This window comes from Callorhinchus milii, unplaced genomic scaffold (genome assembly GCF_018977255.1).
Source record: "Callorhinchus milii isolate IMCB2004 unplaced genomic scaffold, IMCB_Cmil_1.0 Scaffold2, whole genome shotgun sequence".
NCBI classification, from domain to species: domain Eukaryota; kingdom Metazoa; phylum Chordata; class Chondrichthyes; order Chimaeriformes; family Callorhinchidae; genus Callorhinchus; species Callorhinchus milii.
In genome coordinates, this window is record NW_024704743.1 from 36,054,878 (window position 1) to 36,074,746 (window position 19,869).

Genomic DNA, 19,869 nt, shown 5'->3' on the forward strand with positions numbered 1-19,869 from the left:
GATAATTAGCAAATAAATAAAGGGGAAAATTAGTTTTTTTTTAACACAGAGAGTTGTTAGGAAGTGGAATGTCCTCCCAGGTGATGTGGTTGAGGCAGAATCCATATTAGCTTTCCAGAGGGAACTAGATACAAGGGAGTAATTTGCAAAGCTATGGGGAAAAGGCAGGTGAAAGGAAATTGATGTATTGCTCTTTCAAAGAGTCAGCACAGATGTGATGGTCTTCTGTGTAAATTTCAAAGGTTCTGTGCACAAAATGTGCAGGAGGTGACAAATGACATTGGCAGTGACTTGATGATCCAGAAGTCAGTTTTTTTTTGTATTCACTTTTACCTCAGGGTCTGAGAAATTTGACCCAGATGACAAAATAATAGGATTTGGTGTGTAGTTGCTGCCAAGTGTATTATTTATAGGGAAACACAGCAACCAAATTGCACCCAGGAAGGTCCCAAAACAGCCATGAAGTGAATGATTAATAATTATTCTGGAGGATTGTTGGCCACAACATCAGGAGAAATGGCTTTCTCTTTTACTACTGTATTGGAGAGCAAATTTAGACTGCTTTAAATCCTCAACATCAACCTTCTGACCCAGAAGCCAGAGTGGCACCAACCAGGCTAGTTGACATCTACATTCTTGCTTAGAAAGTATCTTTGTCTCTCTTTAATTTGAATCTGTATCAATGGCCCTCAGAGACCTTTAGTCTGTTTTATAAATGCAAGTTAAAAATCTATTTTAATTTAATATAGCCCTTTATTACACCATAACACGTTTCACAGAGTTTTTCTTCTGTATTTGTAGGCAAAAGCTAATTTGTGAATGACCTTTTTGGAGGATTGTTGGATAATAATAATAATAATAATAATCCTTGCATTTGATATAGCGCTTTTCATGTCGGGAGGACGTCCCAAAGCGCTTCACAGAATATACTGTAAAGTGAATTGACTGTATATTTGTGGGCGAACGTGGCAGCCAATTGCGCACAGCAATGTCCCACAAACAGTCGTAGATTGAACATGACCAATTTATTATTATTGTTTTTGGTTTTGGAGGGATTATTATTAGGCGTGTGGAGTAAGGAAACTTGCCCAAGGTTTCGCCCTGCCTGGAATTGAACTCAGGTCTCTCACTTGCAAAGCGAGTGCTCTAACCACTGAGCTACAGGACTCCAGGATAAGACACTATGGTGAAGAAACTTCCTTCCTCTTTTCATGTAGTGTCATTGGTTCTTTATCATCCACCTGAATAGACAAATGAGATCTTAGTTTACTATCTCATTCTAAAGGGCATCACCTTCTGACTATGCTATGCCCCCCCACCCCCATACTAAATCATTGTCCCCAATGCAAGTCTTGAATGCACAGCTTTCTGACCTAGAGACAAGAGACAGCTGCCAACTGAGCCAGACTGACAGCTTTAATTTCACCAGTTTAGCTCTTGTTTTAAGATTATGTCCTCTTGGATTTCACAACTAGAATGAAGAGTGGTTTCCTTTTGTTTACTTTGCCAGTAACCATCATCATTACAAACATAATTGCCAATGAGTTTTTGCCATTTTATCTCTTGATGACACTATTGCTACTGTGAACATTGAGGACCTGCTGAGGAAGGTCCAGCGTTTCTAATCCTTTTCATATCCTTTATGACTTCTTGTTCCTTTCAGAAAGGATCTAAACATTTTGAAAGTCTTGAGAAGCTTTGAGCTGGCAAGGGAAGGAACGAGGCGAAGGGATTCTGGGATGGAGACCCAGAGGAATGGGTCAGAAAGACTGAAGACCTGACCATACTACATACAGTATTAGGGATTTGCTTAATATCCCTAATGTGCAAGACAGCAATGTAATAATAGGCCTTACATTTGGTATAGCACCTTTCAGATGAGGAGGAAATCTCAAAGTGCTGCACACGATTTTTTGTAAAGTTTTGTGATTGTATGTTTTCAGCGCCTTGGGACATCCTCCTGAAGTAAGAGGCGCTATACAAATGTAATTTGTAGTTCTAAGCAAATACAAAGTCCAATAAACAGCCACAAAGTGAATGACCAATTTGATTTGGGGTATTTCTGGTCAGGACACTGAGAGAAACGCCTTTCTCTTTTTGAATAGTGCCATTGGATCTTTAACATCCACCGCCCAAGCAGACAAGACCTCAGTTGAACGTCTCTTCTGAACGATGGCATCTGGGTCAATGCATCTTAGACTGGTTCCAAATCCCAAAATGGGATTTTAATGCAATGACCTTCTGCCTTAAAGGTGAGAGTGTTGCTATCAACAGAGCCAAGCGGGTGCAGTGGAGCTCACCCACCCTGGGACCTGCCTTGTGCTCGGATTCATTCCCAGAGGCTTGAGTGACTGACTGACTGCTGGCTCTCAGGTGCTGTGATGGGAGCTGGTGGAGGAGGGCGGTGTGAGGGCTCGGCTCAGGTGTGCGATTGACGGGGGAAGGGCTGCACGTCACATCTGCAAACTTGCCCAACTCCAGCAGCAGCATCAGCAGCATCAGGGAGAGAGGAGTGTTAACCTGAGACACACGCTGTGCAAACACTGTAAATGTCAGCAAGGAAGCACAGCTGATTGCAGTGAGTGTCAGTCAGTCAGGAGCAGTGTGTGTGTGTGTGTGTGTGTAAGGATCCACACAGCAGCTTGTCAGGCTGCTGTCGCCGCCTCTCGCCAGCGCTGAGCCACTCTCTCTCCCCCCCCCCCCCCCCCAGTCCCTGCCAGTCGGGGCTGGGCAGGGCAGGGCAGGGCTGGGCAGGGCAGGGCTGGGCAGCAGCACTTGGCTGCCAAGTAGCCAAGCAGAGAGACTGCCTCCTGCATACCAGTCTCTCCAGAGAGACAGACAGACAGTGGGGTGGGAGGAGGAGGAGGAGGAGGAGGAGAGGACAAGGGCAATAGAAAGAAAATAAAAGAAGCACCTGGCAGCTTCTATTTCGGTTGCACCAAAGGACTGCTCTGATGGAGAAGCGGTAGGTTCGTAGGATTTTTTTTTGCTGGGTACCTGCTTTTGCAAAATCGCCTGTTGGGAGAAGTGAGTGTCCCGGTGGGTTCAGCCTCTGCTGAGAGGGGGTGGAGGGGGTGGTGATGGTGGGGGGTGATGGTGGTGGGTGGGGAGGGGGTGGTGGGTGATGGTGGTGGGTGGGGGGGGGTGGTGGGTGATGGTGATGGTGGGGGGTGATGGTGGGGAGGGGGTGGTGGGTGGGGAGGGGGTGGTGGGTGATGGTGATGGTGGGGGGGGTGGTGGGTGATGGTGGGGGGGGGAGGGGGTGGTGGTGGGGGGGGGTGGTGGGTGATGGTGGTGGGTGGGAGGGGGTGGTGGGTGATGGTGGTGGGTGGGGAGGGGGTGGTGGGTGATGGTGGTGGTGGGGAGGGGGTGGTGGGTGATGGTGGTGGGTGGGGAGGGGGTGGTGGTGATGGTGGTGGGGGGAGGGGGTGGTGGGTGATGGTGATGGTGGGGAGGGGTGGTGGGTGATGGTGGTGGTGGGGAGGGGGTGGTGGGTGGGGGGGGTGGTGGGTGATGGTGGTGGGTGGGGAGGGGTGGTGGGTGATGGTGGTGGTGGGGAGGGGGTGGTGGGGAGGGGTGGTGGGTGATGGTGGTGGTGGGGAGGGGGTGGTGGGTGATGGTGGTGGGTGGGGAGGGGGTGGTGGGTGATGGTGGTGGTGGGGGGGTGGTGGGTGATGGTGGTGGGTGGAGGGGGTGGTGGGTGATGGTGGTGGGTGGGGAGGGGGTGGTGGGTGATGGTGGTGGTGGGTGGGGAGGGGTGGTGGGTGATGGTGGTGGTGGGGGGGTGGTGGTGGGTGATGGTGGTGGGTGGGGAGGGGTGGTGGGTGATGGTGGTGGGTGGGGAGGGGGTGGTGGGTGATGGTGGTGGTGGGTGGGGAGGGGGTGGTGGGTGATGGTGGTGGTGGGGGGTGGTGGTGGGTGATGGTGGTGGGTGGGGAGGGGGTGGTGGGTGATGGTGGTGGGTGGGGAGGGGGTGGTGGGTGATGGTGGTGGGTGGGGGGGGGGAGTGGTGGGTGATGGTGGTGGTGGGGAGGGGGTGGTGGGTGATGGTGGTGGGTGGGGAGGGGGTGGTGGGTGATGGTGGTGGGTGGGGAGGGGGTGGTGGGTGATGGTGGTGGTGGTGGGAGGGGGTGGTGGGTGATGGTGGTGGGTGGGGGGGGTGGTGGGTGATGGTGGTGGGGGAGGGGTGGTGGTGATGGTGGGGGGGGAGGGGTGGTGGGTGATGGTGGTGGGTGGGGAGGGGTGGTGGGTGGGAGGGGGTGGTGGGTGATGGTGGTGGGTGGGGAGGGGGTGGTGGGTGATGGTGGTGGTGGGGAGGGGTGGTGGGTGATGGTGGTGGGGGGGGGGGTGGGTGATGGTGGTGGTGGGGAGGGGGTGGGGGTGATGGTGGTGGGTGGGGAGGGGGTGGTGGGTGATGGTGGTGGGTGGGGGGGGGTGGGGGGGGTGGTGGGTGATGGTGGTGGGTGGGGAGGGGGGGTGGGTGATGGTGGTGGTGGGGAGGGGGTGGTGGGTGATGGTGGTGGTGGGTGGGGGGAGTGGGGGGTGTTTGAATGTTTGCTGTTGGCTGTTTGCAGTCTCTTTTGGGGAACCGGAGTCAACGGCTTCTCGACTTTTCAGCTGCTTTCTCTTTTTTTGACTTCGGAATGATGTGTCAAGGACTGAAACGTGTGTTGTGTTGTTAAGTGCCCCGAATCCACTTGTTTTGCCAATGCATAGCTGGTGGGTGGGTGACAGAGAGAGAGAGAGGGAGAGGGAGAGAGGGAGAGGAGGGGGTGAGGATGAGTGTGTGAGAGATGGTTCTTGGTGACTGCTACAGCATTGGCTGCACTACAACGTGTGGAGTCAGAGAGGGAGAGAGAGAGAGAGAGAGAAAGAAGAGGAATTAATACAGTTTGTGGAGGGTCAGTGTTGGCAGTTAAGCAGCTGATCTTAGTGTAAGAGTCACGGGAGGAGAGATGGCAAATTATACTTAATTGACGACGACCAGAGATGCACATGTCTTGTCTGTCTGTCTGTCTGTCTGTCAGTCAGTCTCTGTCACTGAACATCACTGAGAGACGGATCATCCGCTCCAAAAAAAAAAAGAGGGTCACTTTTCAGGTGCGGATCTGTTGGCTGTGCGACTGTCGTTCGGTCTCTGGTTTGAGTTTCTGGGGCTGATTTTTTTTTTTTGCTGTGTGGTCGGGAGGCTCCTGTGGCAATTTTTGATGGGAGGGTTTGCTTTAAAAAATGTGTGTGTGTGTAGTGTGTGTGTGTGTGTAGTGTGTGTGTCTGTGTGTGTGTGTGTGGTGTGTGTGTGTGTCTGTGTGTCTGTCTGTGTGTGTGTGTCTGTCTGTGTGTGTGTGTGTGTGTGGTGTGTCTGTGTGTGTGTGTGTGTCTGTCTGTGTGTGTGGTGTGTCTGTGTGTGTGGTGTGTGTCTGTCTGTGTGTGTGTGTCTGTCTGTGTGTGTGGTGTGTCTGTGTGTGTGGTGTGTGTGTGGTGTGTCTGTGTGTGGTGTGTCTGTGTGTGTGGTGTGTCTGTGTGTGTGGTGTGTCTGTGTGTGTCTCTGTGTGTGTGGTGTGTGTGGTGTGTCTGTGTGTGTGGTGTGTGTGGTGTGTCTGTGTGTGTGGTGTGTGTGGTGTGTCTGTGTGTGTGGTGTGTCTGTGTGGTGTGTGTGGTGTGTCTGTGTGGTGTGTCTGTGTGTGTGTGGTGTGTCTGTGTGTGTCTGTGTGTGTGGTGTGTGTGGTGTGTCTGTGTGTGTGGTGTGTCTGTGTGTGTGTGTGTGTGGTGTGTCTGTGTGTGTGGTGTGTCTGTGTGTGTGGTGTGTGTGGTGTGTCTGTGTGTGTGGTGTGTCTGTGTGTGTGGTGTGTGTGTGTGGTGTGTCTGTGTGTGTGTGTGTCTGTGTGTGTCTGTGTGTGTGGTGTGTCTGTGTGTGTGGTGTGTCTGTGTGTGTGGTGTGTCTGTGTGTGTGGTGTGTCTGTGTGTGTGGTGTGTCTGTGTGTGTGGTGTGTGTGGTGTGTCTGTGTGTGTGGTGTGTCTGTGTGTGTGGTGTGTGTGTGTGGTGTGTCTGTGTGTGTGTGGTGTGTCTGTGTGTGTCTGTGTGTGGTGTGTGTCTGTGTGTGTGGTGTGTGTGTGGTGTGTCTGTGTGTGTGGTGTGTCTGTGTGTGTGGTGTGTCTGTCTGTGTGGTGTGTCTGTGTGTGTGTGGTGTGTCTGTGGTGTGTGTGGTGTGTCTGTGGTGTGTGTGGTGTGTGTGGTGTGTGTGTGTGGTGTGTGTGGTGTGTCTGTGTGTGTGTGGTGTGTCTGTGTGTGTGTGGTGTGTGTGTGTGGTGTGTCTGTGTGTGTGTGGTGTGTGTGTCTGTGTGTGTGGTGTGTGTGTGTGTGGAGTGAAGACCAGGTGTGGATGGTGGGAATTAGGTACACTGAGCATCTGTCTGCAGATACTCGGCCGTTGCATGTTTTTTTCTCTCTCCTGTGGATACTGTCGCTCATCTGCTGAATTACCTCATCACACATCACATTGGCTTCACAGGAGTTTTCTGTCTCTGTGTCCCCCCCACCACCAGCCCCCAAACACAAGAAGATGTCAGAGTGCATTGAATCGCACACGTCAGCGAGAAGTCAGTCAGACACTCATTTCGAGAGTGACAGAGCTGTGGTTTGTCGTTACACGAACCCCCCCTTCCCCTTGTTTTTTGTTTTCCTGCACGAGGAATCCCATCACATTGTTTTCTTTCTTTCTGACGATGGGTTCTCTGTTGTTTGTTAATCCTTTGTGTAATCTTCAATTATTTCAAGAGGCTTTTCTTTGGTGGGGGGGGGGGGGGGGGGATGAGGAAAGGGTTAAAGTTGCAGCATCTCTTGTCCATTCACTTAGGGCTTCTGTGGAGTAAGTGTTAGCCATAATTTGGGTAATGTCACAAAAAAATTTTTTGCTTAATATTCGGCGACAGCGAAACATCCTCGACCCGTGCAGCTTCCCAAATCCTGAATTATGGGCTGGGAATAACATGCCGACCTTGTGTTGCTTATTTCCTTCCAGGGCTGAGATAATTTATCGTCAGCAAAACATGGCAATTGCCAAAGGTATTGAAGTAAAAATGCATTCTATATTTCACTGTTAGTTTTGACGGTCCTATCACCGAACCGACAGGTTCTGAGCATCAGGTGTCAGTTGGTAGCACTCTCCACTTTGATTCAGAAGGTTGTGGGTTCATGCCCCACATTGGGCCTTTGAACTTGCAAGTCAAGTGAGCACTGGGGGAGCACTGCGCTTTTGGTGGTGCCTTCCTTCGCTGAGACTTTAAACCAAATTTCTGTCTGCCAGTTTAGGTGGACGTTAAAAATCCCATGGCACTAGTTTAAAAAGAGAAATAAGTTTCTACGGGTGACCTGGCTAACAGTCCCCCAAATAAAATTGGTCATTCACTTTATGGCTTTTGGGGGACATTGCTGTGCGCATAATCAGGTGCTGCATTTGTTGCGAATCTAGTCACTACATTTTACAGTGAACCATGTGTGGCACTTTAAGATGCCCCTTTGAAATGAAAGGCATTATATTGAATGCAAGGATTATTATCTCAGTGTACTGTGCCTTTATGGAACATGTGACAACTACCCCATTGATTCACTGAAATATTAATAATCTGTAATTTTGTTGATTTTGTTTGTTGTTTGATTTTATTTAATGTCTAAAAGTCTATGTTTATTTATAATCCTGGACACAGAGTTTATAACTCTTTTGAAGTGAAATGGACAAATCGCTGATTTATTGAGTGCAAAAAAAACTTAGTTTAAATAACTAGGGTTCTAACCGTCACTTTCTCCCCCCTCCCAAAGTCTACTCTTAAAAGTAGAGTTTACCAGCCTGGCACAGTTGGTAGCACTTTTGCCCCAACTTGGAAGGTTGTGGGTTCAAACCTGATGAGGGACTTGTTGACATAGTTGATACTCCGTTACATTGCTGAGGGTGTTTTGCATTGTAGTAGGTGCCATTCTTCACATGAGACTTTTAGGTCCCGTCTGCCTGTTCAGGTGGACGTTAACGATCCTGTGGCACAACTAGAAAAGAGAAGGGAGTCTCTCCCGGTGTCATGGTCAACAATCCCACTTCCCAAATTGGTTAGTTGTTTCATGGCTGTTTGTGGAATATTGTTGTGCGCAATTGTGCTGCGATTTTTGCCTACAAATACACGGTCACTATGCTTCACAGTAAATCCTGTGAAGCGCTTTGGGACATCCTCCCAATGTGAAAGTTGGTATACCAAAATGCAAGGATTAAGAATTATTATAGAGTGCATTAGTGGTAGATCATTACATTTAAAGAAATAAGAAAAACTGATGAATAGAAATCTGATATGAAAACTGAAAGGCTTGTAATCCATAGTTAGTCAACCACCATCTGAAGATAAAAGTTGTGATATAGTGTGAACCTGAAATTTTACCCTATTTCTTTCTTTCACATACTAATGATGATGATAATAATAATCCTTGAATTTGATATAGCACTTTTCATGTCTTCGAGACGTTTCAAAGTGCTTCACAGAATAAACTGTAACATGAATTGACTGTATATTTGTGGGCGAAACACGGCAGCCAATTGTGCACATCAGTGTCCCACAAACAGTCATGGATTGAATAGTGATCAAATTATTATTGGTTTTTTTAAGGATCATTATCCCCAGAAAAGCAATCCGCCAATCAACTAACAACCGGATTCCTACTTATTGCTAGGTAAACAGAGGCATGTGGAGGAAGAAAACTTGCTGAACATTTTGCCCTGCCAGGAATAGAACCGAGGTCTCTTGCTTGCGAGGCGAGTGTTTTGTGGAGTCCTATAGCTATAGTGGCGAAACCTTGGGCAAGTTTCCTTACTCCAAATGCCTGATAATAATCCCTCAAGACAAAAAAAACAATAATATATTGGCCACTTCAATCCATGACTGTTTGTGGGACACTGCTGTGTGCAATTGGCTGCTGCGTTTCACCCACAAATATACAGTCAATTCATTTTACAATATATTCTGTGAAGAGCTTTGAAACGTCTAGAAGACATGAAAAGTGCTATATCAAATGCAAGGATTATTATTATTTATTATAACCACTGAGCTACACGACTGATGTGGGACCTATCTTGGATTTTCAGCCTTTCTTTTTTTTATTTAAATCTAAAAGTCCATTTCCTACATTATAAATCAACAAACAATCACAAATTACCATTTCACTTCGGAAAAGAAGTTGAGTTCAGTGTAATAACAGCTTGGAAATCGGTCCAAATAAAATCCTGAACAAGCACAGAGTTATTTCTCTTCTTCCCTTGTCTCCTGAAGACATGTTGGGCTGGGATAGAGTCTCAGCACCTCATTGTATGGGAGCAACTGTTAGCAGGCAATTCTAAAGCAGAGGTCACCAACCCACACACAGCTTGATCCTATCTTCACCTGACATCTAAACACTTTCCAGCAGAGATCATTGGAAACCTATGGGAACCCTGGCTGATGTTTCCTGCCTCCCAATCCTGGGGCACTAAGTCACTTGTGGTATCCATACCACTGACTCAGTTAACCACCTGGATATTCCTGGTTTGTATGATAATAATCCTTGCATTTGATATCATGCTGATAATATTGAAACATTTCCAGCCATTTCATAGGTAATTGCTATTAAGTGTACTGACTGCATTTCTAAGGGGAAATGTGACCGACAATTTACACACAGCGAGGTTGCACAAAAAAACGTGCACTAAAGGTCAAATTTATCTCAGATAATCTGCTAGGATCAACTACCTGCTGCTCCTTATATACTGTATTTATATACTGTGTTTGATTTATATCTGAGATACTGCCCTGTGTGAAGGGCACTATATAATTACACGTTGTTATTGAATTGTGTCATGGGATCTTTAATATCCACCAGAAGAACAGGCAGACAAGACCTTGGTTTTTCATCTTTTGCAAATGTGAAAGGAAGGCACCTCAAACAATCAGCCCTATGGGATTTGAGTGTCAGCCTATACAATGTGCCAACCTGGTGCTTGAATCCACAACCTTCTGACCCAGAAGCTAGAGTGCTGTCAACTGAACCAAGCCAACACCAGCATTTGCCTGTTGAGCCATCAGGGAAATGAGACTATGATCTTTGATTGCAGGGTAATTTAGGAAGTGGGTATGGGTGAACTCCCAAATTGAATCTTTGTAACTATAAAATTGAAGGGTTTGGAAAAATTCTTGAATTCGTTCTTAATTTAGAGGTCTGTTTTCCACAGTTTTTTTAAAAAAATCACATGGATCAGGTGTAAATATAAAACATGAATGAAATACATTATATAAAATGTGCTTTCCTTTAAAGATTGGTACATTTACAGAGAAGCTATAATTGGATAGGTACTCAAAAAAGCAAACAGGGCTATGGGATAAGAGCAGGGCAGTTTGACAAGTTGGTAGTTGTTTCAAAGAGCGAGTGCAGGCACGATGGGCCGAATGGCGTCCTTCTGTGCTGTAAGATTCTATGATTCTAAGCAGAAAATATTTTCCATTGTATTATTTCCAACTCACGAATTAACTCTGATGGAAAGACATAGCAAACATCATAACAATCTCAAGCATGAGAAAACCATTAGAAGATGAAAATTAGAGTATATCAATAATTTAAACAGAATTACAAAATTAATTCCTGCTGATTCCTGGAAAAGTCCAGGAACGTTAGACCCTCCAATTGACAAATAACTTTGTTTAATTTGGTTCTTCTAAAAACTGATTTTTTAAAAAAAATGTTGATTTTCTTCCCTTTAATATATACCATATATATGGTTTTGAAAATATTGACACAAATTCTCAAACCTGGGGAATTATTTTCACAAATGTAATCAATTATTTCTAAGCTTATGCTGCTTGCCAGCATTGACATTTTTAAAGTAAATTTGTGTGTGAAACGCTCTGAGACACTGCCCCACATGAAGGGCGCTAGATAAATGCAAGTTGTTGTTGTTTGTCCGTATAGTCTTTTGCCAAAGGGCACTGTTCTCAAAGTACTTTATTAAAATATCTGGAATCCAGGGTGCTGAATTCTGGAGTTAGCAAAAACCCTAGCGTAAATCTTTATGTATCAGCAGAAGGTTCTTGCGTCTGATTTTTGAGATTCTTATATATGTTATGAAGTTCCATGATGCTAGATGCACCTCAAGAAGTCACTAAGATAAATAAATGGACCTTATGGTCTCAAATACGAAATGGTTTAAGTATCAAATATGAATTGCCTGAATGTGTGGGAGGTAGCCAGGATGTGCATTCAACTTTCTGATCACGGAATTTTATTGCTGGCTAGCGGGATATTTTGTTTGGAAAGAAAAATGACATTTCTGAGCCGTTGAATGCTGTGATGCAAGAACTGGAAGTCACATTCACTGCCCGGTTTCAGTGGAGGCTGGCATTGAAAATGGTTCCAGGGTCCACTTCCTGCATATTGTATCTGAGTAATTCAGATTCCGTTTAAAAGGAATTTCCAAATTTAGACCAAAAGTTGGATCCCCAGTGTATTCATTCCTGTTATCTTGATATTGCTTGGTTCTAATCTACTGAGTTAAAATTGAACATCAATCATTTATTACTATGGTTACACGTTTCATATTGTGAGCCATGTCCTTCATCCAATGTTATGGAATATTGAATAATTAATACATGTCAGCATTGGCTGTGCTAATGTGCAAACCATAAATTGGATTTTAATATATAGTGATTAGTTTATAACATTTTGGGGGAAAAAAGATTTAATGTGAAAAATAAAATCCAGTAACATTTCAGTGTACTATTTGTGTAAAGTAGGGCTGAAGATTATCTATTTTTGTGCTCGCCATTTGGACAGCTGACCCATATTTCTTAGTTACCCAAAGGCTGACTTTAGTGTCTATCCATGGTTGAAATATTCTTTGAAAGAGCAAATTGTTAGGATGGTCAGTCAATAGTCGCCTGCATAATCTTCTTAATGTGGCCTTTTTTAACCAAATACTTTGATCTATGTTAGATATAAAAGCTGTTTTGGTCATTTGCAACAATTTATTATAGGTCAATTATCATTTCATTGTTGCTGTTAACCTCCCACCAATGGGTTTTTATGCAATATTATTATTATATTATTTTCTTTAATGGATACACAAAGCATTGTTCACAAATTTCTGATAGCATCTGAATATGCTGTGAGCAAAAGTATTTCTGATGTGAATTAATTCCAAATGGCTCTAATTAATCCAGAAGTTTGACAGTTTACTTGAATCCAGCAGTGAAGCATAAATTGAACTAATGGCCTTAAAAACTTGTGCTGTAGTTAATCAAATTTAGTTGTTCAGTATGTAAGATACAGTTAATTGGATTCAGAAATTTGGAATCAGAGTGTTCATCAGTACTCTTAACAGAGCCAAATATTCATACTAATTGGGGTTGGCTCCTTAACAGATATGAAAACCATGAGGTCTCTGTGTGTTTCTTGTGTGTGTCTCCCTTGATCTATCTCTGCTTGTTTTCGTGTGTGTCTCTGTGTCCCTCTCTCTGCCTTTCTAAATCTGTGTGTTGTATCTCTGTCTCCCTAACTGTGTGTCTGTGTCTCCCTCTAATTTGTTTTATTAGTGTGTGTATCTTTCCCCAACTCGTGATGTATGTGTGCTTTTCTTTTTCTGCTTCTCTAATTTGTGTGATGTGTGTGTTTGTGTATCTCTATCTAACCTCGTGCTTAGCTTAATCAAATCTCTCCACCTCTCGCTGTTTGAGTGAAATGGTGTATCTTATAACATTGTGAATGTGTATATATAAATATGTGTGTGTGTGTATATATATATATATATACACACACACAGATGTGGACATCGGGGAGAGGGGATTAGGAGGAGTAGAGGCTCATGGGGAAATATAAATCCAGCTGAGTTGGTCTGAATGGCTTGGTTTTGTGCCTCAAAGTCTATATATAATTTTGTATAAATTGCATTATGCAAAAGTTTCTCCGGTTTCACAGCCCAACTCCATTTGTTGGATTTCTCCATTTGAGCACAAATGGGTCGTATGGGGGCAAGTAGTTATCCAGCGTGTAAATAAGTGATAATCTATTGTATACAGTTTCCATTTTCTTCACTGGTTCTTCTTTCCTAAACAGTTTGATTCTTCTAAAAATTACAATCCAAGTGTATGGATGAATAATAAATAATACTTTTTGAAATAACTTCTTTATCATTTTGAAACCTCAAAGTTCTTAAGATAAAGCATTATTTTGAATTGACAGCAGCAGCTAATCTACAGTCGCAGCATTCCACAAATGGCAACAGGATAGATGAATGACCAAATTTAGTCCATTTCTTTGGCAAACATGGATTAGGGATGAATATTGGCCCGGGACACTGGAAGAAATCCCTGTTCTTTTTGTAGGAGTCTCAGAGGATCTTTAATCCCATTTTGAACCATCAGAAAAGGCAGGATCTTGGTTTAGTGTCTAATTAATAATAATCCTTGCATTTGATATGGTGCCTTACCGTATCTTCACGATTTCTCTGAATTTACTGTATATTTTGTGGGCAAAACGCAGCAGCTAATTGCACACAGCAGTGTCCCACAAACAGACATGGATTGAGGGAGCACATTTTTTTTAAGGGTTTATTATCCCAGGAAAAGGAACCCGCCAATCGACTAATAACCGGGTTCCTACTTACTGCTAGGTGAACAGAGGCGTGCGGAGTAAGGAAACTTGCCCAACGTTTCGCCCTACCCTGGAATTAAACTGAGGTTATCGAGCTTGCGAGGCGAATACTCTGACCACTAAGCTAGAGGATTTGAAGGAAAGTAGCTCTAAAATGTTCTAACAAACTCATTCAGCACTGTGAGATTCAGGTGTGGAATTTGAATCCATAATTTTCTAAATCAAAGGTGATAGCACAAGAACAACAACAAAAAAACTGCATTTATATGGGAGGACTACTTTCTGGGTAAAACAGATGTAGAGTGCATTATTTTGCAGTCAAGTTAGTATTGCATGAAAGGTATTATTGTGTTTAGAAAAAGTCTTAAGTATATGAACACATCATGTGTTTCAGCAGGTTAGGTGGAGGTTTAGAGAGGGACAGAAATTGCATAGCAACCCCACTGCAGGTCTAAAAGTTTCTTGTTGGGTTCAGGAAGAAAAGAGTGCAATGATGATGCAAGAGGAATCAATACTGCAAAGTGGAAAGGTATTTGAGATTTTCTTTGGAAAAAGGTGGGCCCTGGATGAATGAGAAGGTTGGGAGAAAGAAATAGGAAGTCGTGTGATTGTAAAATCACAGAATCTGTACAGCATTGAACGGAAGCCATACGGCCCGTTGTATCTGTGCTGCTGCTGCAATCAGGTAGTGAGGGCAATCAATCTGTTTGTTCCATATGGAAATTGGTAGTTGACAAGTGTACTTAGCACAAGGTAATGTAATTCAGTATTCAGAAAAAAATGTGTAGATGGATGAAACAAACACACACTGAAGTATTCCCTTGCATCTTGTACTACAAATCACCATGGTTTTAACTCTAGCAGTGAGTATTTTTTTTAAAAAATGGACTGATGTAAAGAACGTAAAAGAGTGTATTTTCTATTCATAAAAACCCAGGGTTGGACTCTTACCTCCTATTGTTATTATATTGTTATACCTCGTTTCCAAAGCAAAGTGGGGACTGGAGGACTGATGATAATGGAACTGGTGATCTGTTTAACACATAAGGATTAGCATTAAACAAATCACAACCTTTTAGTTTATTAAAAATTGGCCACAAGACTTACTACCAGTTTAGATATTGGTGGATTCACATAAAAAGCATCAAATTAACCTGGCCAGCCTGGCTCCTCTCCTCCTGCCTGGCTAACATTCAGGATTTTCATGGAATGCATTTTGCTTGTCATTCAAAATGGAACTGAAATAAATTGTTCAGAATGTAACCATACAGCTCTACTCCCATCGATGGCCAAGTTTATTCAGAAGATACAAGGGGCCTCCATCTCATTTGTTGAATCAGTATCTGCGGTTGTGGTGGCCACCAGTGTTTATACATGAACACGTGTATATACAACTAGGGCTTGGAATCCACCTTGATTGAAATACAGAGAAGTAAACAGTTGCTTCTTAAGCTTGGACACAAAGAGCTCTGAGATGCTGCCCCGTGTGAAGGGCGCTATATAAATGCAAGTTGTTGTTGTTCCTGTAGGATCACGCAGATCATTCTTGTCTCTCTTCAAGGACACAAGATTCCAGTGCAGATTAAGTTTGTGGTGTGTAAAATGTGTGTCCAAACCATTCTCCTTCATGTTTCGAGCTCCTGGGCACTGGAGGGGTTTCCTTCGGTCCATTTGTAAAGTTCAGGACCAAGTAGTGAGCGGGATCTTTTGTAAACAGAAAAAGTACTTGGAGGGAGAGCTCTGGCATACATTATATTAAATACAAGGATTAATATTATTACTACATTGATCTGTGCCAGAACCCCCTGGAAGCTGAGTCGTCTTCACATCTATTTACCAAAGTTCTTCACATGTGGACCTGGATTAAGTCACTGGTGCTGAGTAAGACTGGTACACAACATTGAACTTGGACATCAAGGTGGCTGGCATGTCACAGGCTGTCCTGTCTTCCTGCCACACTGAAAGCAGATGTCTGTCAAATAGCTGATGAGTCCACTCAGGCATGGGGCTGCTGGAAGACTAAGCTCCTGGTAGGCGTTATCTTGAGTTTCTGAACAGACGTTCATACATCCAGGGCTTGGAATCCACCTTGATTGATATGCAGAGCGATAAGCAGCTGCTGCTTAAGCTTTGCACATCCCACTGGAACTATCACTCAATGGGAAAGGATGTGTGTCCATGCTGTGAGTTTCTGTTATCTGCCATCCATCGAATGAGGGCTCAAACCTATGCCTGTCAGATGTCAAATGAACAATTAATCAGGGAGGGGAGAGATAGGCAGTATCTCCTGCATACCTTTTTATTCTCCCTCACCTTTGCATTGAGTTTTGTCTTAATTATACTGATGCTTTCTGTTTTAACAACAGTTTCTGGTGGTGAGTTCCACATTCTTACCATCCTCTGTGTATAGAAGTTCCTCTTAAATTTTTGTTTATACCTTCCATTGTGTATTTTATATTTGTGGCCCCTTGATAAACATTCATCTTGTTATGGACGCATGAATATGTGAACATCTGTGCTGTATTACTGAATTCCAACAGGGAAATAGCAATTTTTGTTGTGCTTAAAGTATGTGTGTGCATGTATTTGTGTGTGCATGTTACCTGTGGGTGCTGTCAAAGTACAAATGGATGTGCTGATGTTTCAAATGCCATATTGATTTGTATCCGTCTAAACCATACTTTGAAAATAAATGTTTATTTTCAGTGATCTTGCTTGAAGAACTTGGAGAAAATTGATTTAGACATGCTTGGTTCTGTTATTTCCTAAGATACAGGTGCAAAAAATGTTCACCAAACTTTAGATGAATTCAGGTTATTTGGTAAGTGATGTAAAGTACAAAAAGTGCTTTATAATCTTAGATCAGGTACTTAAACTCAATTTGTGCAAAGGCTCGTTCTGAAAACAATCTGGCTGCGACTTCATTTCTTTACCCATTTTTGTCTATAATCACATAATTGGTTCACAGTAGCCTGGAAATCACTTATTACTTTGAAAAGGGGGGAAATGAAGTTGAGATGGAGTTCCAGAGTGTGGGGCAGAGAGGCTGAAAGCCCGTCCACCGATGGTAGGGCAGGTCGGGCGGGAGACAAGGAGCAGGTCGGAGCCCGATGAATGGAGGGAGGTTGGTAGGGAGTCAGCAGGTCAGAGAGGTAGGAGGAGGCAAGGCCATGGATGACCTTAAAGGTGAGGATGAGGATCTTGAACTCGATCCTCTGGGGGATGGGGAGCCAGTGGAGTCGGGTGAGGGTAGGAGTGATGGGATCGTGGAGCCTGGTGCGTGAGAGTACACAAGCTGCAGAGTTTTGGATGATCTGCAGCTTGTGAAGGGAAGAGTTGAGAAGGCCGATGAGGAGGGAGTTCCCATAATCGAGCCTTGATGTGACGAATGTGTGGGTGAGGGTTTTGGCAGCCTGAGGGGTGAGGCAGTGGCGGAGTCTGGCAATGTTGTGGAGGTGGTGGTAGGCAGTGCCGGTCATGGCGCGGATGTGGGGGAGAAAGGACAGTTCAGGGTCAAACAAGGCACCCAGGTTCCTGACTGAAACTGGACTTTGCCAAATTTTCACTTGAATCTAGATTGGGACAAATGCTATTTGGACTGCATGGTCCACTTCACATAATCCCAATTTGTTGGACTAATTGATTTTAGGAATAACTATGTTGGTAATGTTTTCTTATCTCCAATTTTAATCCTCAAATCTCTATTGTTTTCCCCTTCCAATTATGCAGTATATTTCTTTAGCCTGTTCAAGATCAAGGCTCTCCATTCTTACATGTTACGGATATATTGGGTTCTTTTTCACAAAATGAAAATTAATCTGCAGTTTTAGTTCTGACCTACTATACATAATACAGTAGTTTGTATTAACCATTCTCTGTTGGAATGAACCATACACAGTCACTGCACTTTGCAGAAACTTTGAAAGTACTTTGAGACATTCCTAATATTATAGGCACTATACCAAATTAATAGTGGTAGAGTGGATTATTATTGTAATAAATTAGATTGCATGTATGTTTAGGGGGAAGGGTGTGTGTGGATGTATTTTTGCATCAATCACTAACAGGGATCTTTTATTATGGGTTTATTTCCTCTTTTTAATCGTGCAACAAAAAGATCACTAGCATAAATGATTGGTGTATGATGGACCCAGGTATTATGTGTTAACTGGGTTTTCCTATCTTGTGTGTGCCTTGCTTGTTTATTTTTCGCAATAGAATTTAGTCTGTATTTTCCTTGGCTTGTTTGAATGGCAAGGGTACTGTAAGAACTTTTTAAGCATTTCTGATTATTTTCCATACCACTAGCTTGGAGAGACAAACTTTTACTGCCTGCAACTTAATTTAGTGATTAGAGTAAGATAATAGTAGGTTTCCAGTTAGCTCTAATTCTGAGTCTCGGTTGAGGGAAACTCTATGGTTTCAAGAAGGGAGTGGACTAATTAACAAGAGGGAAGGAAGTGATACTGTATTACTAATCTGTTTGTTTAGAGTTACTGGCAAGAGTGATAAGGGTAGATAGTAGCCAACCATAACCCATTAGACAAATATTTCTAAAGTCTACTATGGCCTGAAATCAGAAAGACGCGATGTAAGTGCACATTGTTATTGTTGAAGATTGTGGCAGACATGTTTTACTTTTTAAAAACATTTTACAGCCAGAATTTCTGCCTATTCTTTCTGTTTATCTCATACGGGATACAAAATATAAAAAGTATTCACCAGTTTTCTATATGCTTTGTGTTCCAGATACAGTACAAAATAGGCATTACTTACATTTGGTTCTTCTCTTCATATTATTATTTGTCTCTGTCTTATTTTTATGATAATAATAAAAAAAATCCCGACTTTACATTAACTGGAATTGTAAGAAATCTTAGTGTAGTAATAATAATAATCCTTGCATTTGATATAACATCTTATCACATCTTCAGGACGTCTCAAAGCGCCTCACAGAATGTACTGTAAAGTGAATTGACTGTATATTTTGTAGGCGAAACACAACAGCCAATTACGCTCATAATCCATCTAATGCATTATATATTACATTATAGGAACAGGAGTAGGCCATTCAGCCCCTTGAGCCTGTTCAGGCATTCTATCAGATCATGGCTGATCTGTACCTCAACTTCAATTACTGGCCTTTGCCCCATATTATCTTGAACCTTGAAAAGCCTTTTAGGGGAGAAAGTTCCAGATTTCCACTACCCTTTGCGTGAAAAAATACCTCCTGATTTCACTCCTAAATAGTCCAGCTCTAATTTTAAGACGATGCCCCCTATTTCTAGCGATCTGGGACGCTATTACCCATGAAAGGCAGTTTCTCTTCCAGCCCCAGCGCAGTCTCATGCAGTGTTCCTCAGGGCTCTCTCCTCAGTTCCCTTCTCTTCAACTTCTACATGTTTCCCCTTTGGTGACATCATCTGCAGACATGGGGTCAACTTCCACATGTACACGGATACCACCCAACTCTCTGCCTCCACCCTCGATTCCAGGACAACTGACGTCCTGACAGACTGTCTGTCAGACATCAAGTCCTGGATGAGAGCTAACTCTATACAGCTGAATGTCAGCAAGGCCCTCCTGGTTGACTCGCGCCTCTGCATCTCAGGCCCTGGCAGCTTCAGCATCCACGGATGCACACTCCATCTGACCAAGTCAGTCAGGAACCTAGGCATCTTATTCAACCTTCAACTGTCCTTTCTCCCCCATATCCGTGCCATGACCCGCTCTGCTTTCCCCCACCTCCTCAACATTGCCCGATTCCACCACTGCCTCAACCCTCAGGCAGCCGAAACCCTTGAACGCGCATTCGTCACCTCAAGGCTCGACTATGGAAACTCCCTCCTTGTTGGCCTCCCCAACTCTTCCCTCCACCAGCTGCAGGTCATCCAGAACTCTACAGCTTGTGTCCTCTCCCGCACCAGGCTCTTTGACCCCATCACCCCCACCCTCGCCCGGCTCCACTGGCTCTCCATTCTTCAGAGGATAGAATTCAAAATCTTCATCCTCACTTTCAAGGCCCTCCACGGCTTTACCCCCTTCTACATCTCTGTTGACCCCCTATTAACCTGTCCACTCCCTCCACTCAGCAGGCTCCGGCCTGCTCCATGTTTCCCGCCCGACCCGTCCTACCATCAGCGGCCAGGCTTTCAGCCTCTCTGCCCCTACCCTTTGGAACTCCATCCCACAATCCTTTCGCTTTGCTCCCTCCTTCA

General features: G+C 44.1%; 1 protein-coding gene across 1 annotated transcript in view; it reads left to right on the forward strand.

Annotated features, from left to right (window-relative positions):
- The first annotated feature begins 2,858 nt into the window (after positions 1-2,858).
- Positions 2,859-19,869, forward strand: part of myripb (myosin VIIA and Rab interacting protein b) — a 230,568-nt gene continuing 213,557 nt past the window's right edge. Inside the window, exon 1 of the mRNA XM_007896883.2 lies at positions 2,859-2,965. The gene's annotated coding sequence lies outside the window, so the exon portion shown is untranslated. The remainder of the gene's footprint in view (positions 2,966-19,869) is intronic.